Raw genomic sequence first — 4530 nt, 5'->3', positions numbered from 1 at the left:
CTTACAGTAACACATTGTCATGATCAGTGTCTAACTTCTGGTCATTTTGTCATGACTTCCTGTTTGGTGTGTTGATTGTTACTGTTACTCACCTATTGTCAGCTTTCTGGACTTGTCTTCTGTGTGCTTATCCCAAGTCGGTTCACAAATATTAGATTCACTCTTCCTTGGAACCTATAACAACTACACGATTCTACACCAGCCTGTGGGGAGCGATGAGCATGCTGGCTGGTGGGTGTCACTCCCCAGCAGTGCTTCACCAGCTTGACACCACCCAGCATGCTTATCGCCACCCTGCAGTGCCTCACCCACTCTGTATCAGCCCTGCACACTCTGTCCTCTGCAGCAGAACTTCACCTTTCCCACTTCCAGCTCCTCGCCTCAGCTCCATTCTGCCCGTCTCACTCTGCCTGCTTCTGCTTACCACTTTCAGGAGGTCCTGCCTGCCTGACTCACCTGAGTGCTCCCGGTACTACAGCTGCACTTGTGTTCTCTGTACTTTTGTCTGTGAATGAAGACTTTCTAAGTTCTCTGCCCAGTCCTGGTCTGCATTTTGGGTCCTAGCCCGTTTTAGAAACCTAACAGAATGGACCAGCCAGCAAAGGACCCAGCAGACACAGGGAGAGAACAGCGAGTTTTGAACCAAGTGGTGCAAGCTTTGGGCATGGAACTGGTCTCTGCTTTTGATTTTCTGCAGCTGGTGACAACATATTTTAAGATTGACCAGTTCTCTCAGACTCGTCCCTGGTTGATGTCAAGACCTGAGATGTCACAGGCAAGGACCCTATTGTCCACACTGAAATCCATGATAGAGGGATATCAGAATCAGATCAGAGAACAGGAAATAGACTGGAAGGCCTTCGATCCCCAGTTTGTGACAACTGTGAACAATACCTAGTCTATTCTTACACCCAGCTCTGAGGTTCTGACGTACGAATGTAAGTCATCGCCAGCAAATATCTCTGGCTGATCAGTGGAGCAGGTCTACCTAAGCCCAGCTGAGGCCAGATCCATTCAGACACAGCTAAAGGCCCAGACGGAGCATCCCTTTTTTTACTTGTGGTCCTGAGGTCTGTGTCTCATCAGGCTTTCCTCTCTATGGCAACCTGGGTCCTCAGTCCGTTGAAGAACCACAGTCAGTTGCTTCCTCCATCAATCTGGTTGTAGTGATGCTGACTCCAGTCCCTGGGTTTGAACGGGATCCTCCTGCTCTTGACCCCAAGCTCTCAGCATTGTGGAGGCCGACTGGCAATTGGTTCTGGGACAGTGAGGAGGAGGACTTCAAGGAGGAGGGGTTGCCTAGGGAGAGCCCCTTCTGGTCAGCCCATTCCCAAGCTGAAGCACCAGGCTGTTCCAGAGCTGTAACTCCAACCTGTTCCCAAGCTGCAGCACCAGCCAGCCCCTGAGCCACAGCCCCAGCCTGTTCCCGAGCCTCAGTATCAGACTGTCCCCGAGCTGCAGTCCCAGTCTGTCCCCAAGCTGCAGCCCCAGCCTCTTCCAGCATTTCAGCCTCATCCTTACCTCGTGTCACACTCAATTTCTGAGAGGAGAGGTCAGAGACGGAGGTGACAGACAAACCAGCCCATTCCAGGACTTCAGTGTTTTGGTCTATATGTCCCTTCTGGTGTCACTGAGTCCCAGTGGGCCAACAAGAGCATCCCCACTGGAGCTCCCACGCTCTGGTGCGCCAACAAAGACATTCCCACTGAGGGGTCAGTTCACCGAGATGCCAACGAGACCACCGCTGGAGTTCTAGTTTCTGTTCCTGAGTGGGTCGACAGGGATGCTGGTGCTGCTTTGACTGTTCCTGGTCTAAGCATCCCCTGTGGTATGACCGTTTCCTGGTGTGCTGACGAGAGTGTCCCTGCTGAAGCTCCCTGGCTTTGGTGCACAGACAAAGATGTCCCCGCCGAGCTTTCAGTTTACCAGTGCACAGACAAAGAGACCAGTGCTGGGGTTCCAGTCTCTGTCCCCAAGTGTGGGAGCCAACACCACCACAGTTTTAGTTCCCGAGTGGGTCGGCTTGGAAGTCGATGCCACAACTGTTCCAGTTCCCGAGCTGGTTGGCTTGGATGCTGATGCCGCATCTGATCCAGTTCCCGGGCAGGGTGGATCAGTTTTGACGCTGACAGTCACTCAGTTCTAGATCTTGAGTGGGCTGGTTTGGACACCAGTGCTGCACTTGTTCCAGTTTCCCAGCAGGTTGGCTTGGATGCCAATACCACCTCTGTCCCTGTTCCCTAGCATGTCAGTGGTCCTGACATTACCCTGTAGGATACCTTGATAAACTTGGGAATTCATTTTCTCTCCACAGTGGCAGCAGTCCAGGTCCAGAGGCAGCAAAGCAGCCCCAAATCATGATGTTCCCTCTACTGTGCTTCACTGTTGGGATGATGTTTTCATGTTGGTAGGCAGTTCTCTGTTTACACCATGTATAGTGCTGTGTGTTTTTCCCAAAACAATTTGACCTTGGTTTCATCTGTCCACAGGATATTTTCCGAGTAGTGTTGTGGAAACATCAAGGTGGTCTTTGGCAAACTTCAGGCCTGCTGCAATGTTGTTTGGAGAGCAGTGGCTTCCTCTGTGGTGTCCTGACACAGATACCATGCCTGTTCAATATTTTGCGTATGTTGACTCATGAACAGAGATGTTAACCAACTCCAGTAAATCTTTCAAGTCTTTAGCTGTTACTCTAGGGGTCTGTTTTACCTCACTGACCATTCTGCCTTTTGCCTTTGGAGTGATCTTAGTTGGGCGCCCACTTCTATGGACAGTAGCTACAGTACTATTTATGTCTGACTGTGGACTGTTGAATATCTAAAGTCTTTGAGATGACTCTGTAGCCCTTTCCAGCTACATGCAAATCAACAACTCTGAAATATAGGTCTTCTTAGATCTTTTCGTTTTGTAAGGCATGGCTAACATCAGGTGATGCTGCTTGTGAATAGCACACAGACACTGAGTGTTTTTATAAGTCAAGGTAGTTCTAAACCACACCTCCTTTCATGTTTCATTGATTGGACTCCATGATTAACTCCTGTTGACATTTAGCCACATCTGAACCAGGTGTTACCATGACTTGTTCTACCAGCACTTTGTGTGTTTAATGGGTGTTTTGAATATAGATATGAAAGATCAGGACCGTTTGTTTTAACAACTTAGAAATATTGTGTTGGTTGATATTTGTGACTTTGGGAAAGATCAGATTACATTTCATGACCAATTTATGCAGAAAACCAGAAAATTGGCATTACTTTTTCTTGCAACTTTATGCATCAACAATGGTTGATCTTCACTGTTGTACTTAACGGTTAATTTTATTGTTGTCGTTTTTGATGTTGTTGAATGCGTGGATACTACTGGCTGTACAATAATTTGCCCCCCTTATATGATAATAAAGGACAATCTGATCAGATCTCAAATGGGGGTGAGGATACCTCCGAACACGGACACATTATACTATATCTTGCTGGCTATCTACCACTAAAGTTAAATAAGAAAAAGATTTTTTTTAATTTGGCTTTACTGTATTCCTCTTTTCTTGGTCAGTACCTGCCCCATGATGGTACTTTTTAATATGGTTACTCAGTCTTTTATCTATGATATGAATAGCAGGCTAAAAATTATTTTAAATAAGGTATTCATAATGATTATAATGAACCTTGATTGAAACAAAGGTGTGGTTATGCAGCCAAGAAGGAATAGCCCTGTTTTTTCATTATTAACTGATTTATTCACTGTGCATAAATCAGTGGCGAGCCATGCATTTAGTACCTGGGCCTTCAGTGTGGACTTACCCGACTTAATTCTCCTCTTAATACCACCCCTATCACGTCGCAATTATAGAAACCATTAATGCTATACAAAAACGCAATATAACAAAGTGTGGCATTACAGAGAGAGAGGTATTTCATGTATTGAGGGTGAATACCATTTTTACTAAAGCAAGAAACCCAGTTAAGACAACTCCAAACCTCTACACTACAACCGCAACTGTGCCAGGTACATCATCTAGAGCAGTTCAGAATCAATATTTATCTAATAACATGACAAAAACATACAAAATTTAAATTAAATACACCATACTCACCAGAGATGTTATTTATTTATAGACATAATCCATCCTCATGGAGGTGATCTCTGTGTTTCAGTTCCATCATAAGTCCTTTTCTAGTTTTGCTCTGACCAACCAATCAGAGGATGGAAAAATGCTGACATCATTGTGGGCCAGCTAGCTGGTCCTGTGAGGTGAATTAGAAATTTGATTGGTTAAAGAAACAGTCCCATTGCTAATACAGTTTTTTTTATTTAATTTTTCAACAACTGATATACCACCAAGATCAAGGAAAACATAAGGATATGCAAGAATAGGGAATCGAATACAAATCAACAGCAAGCACAAATGGGGAAGAGAAGATCAAGGAAAACATAAGGATATGCAAGAATAGGGAATCGAATACAAATCAACAGCAAGCACAAATGGGGAAGAGAAGTTAACCTCTGCAGTAATCAATTATATATAAGTGTATT

The 4530-nt window shown here is 45.3% G+C and overlaps 1 pseudogene; it reads left to right on the top strand.

The window, feature by feature from the left end:
- Positions 1–279: 279 nt before the first annotated feature.
- LOC109953250 (extracellular calcium-sensing receptor-like) overlaps positions 280–4530 on the top strand; it is an 11151-nt pseudogene continuing 6900 nt past the window's right edge.

The sequence above is a fragment of the Monopterus albus genome, unplaced genomic scaffold (genome assembly GCF_001952655.1).
Source record: "Monopterus albus unplaced genomic scaffold, M_albus_1.0 scaffold590.1, whole genome shotgun sequence".
Classification (NCBI taxonomy): Eukaryota; Metazoa; Chordata; class Actinopteri; order Synbranchiformes; family Synbranchidae; genus Monopterus; species Monopterus albus.
Note: the sequence above shows the minus strand (reverse complement) of the source record. Positions and strands in the feature narration are given on the sequence as shown.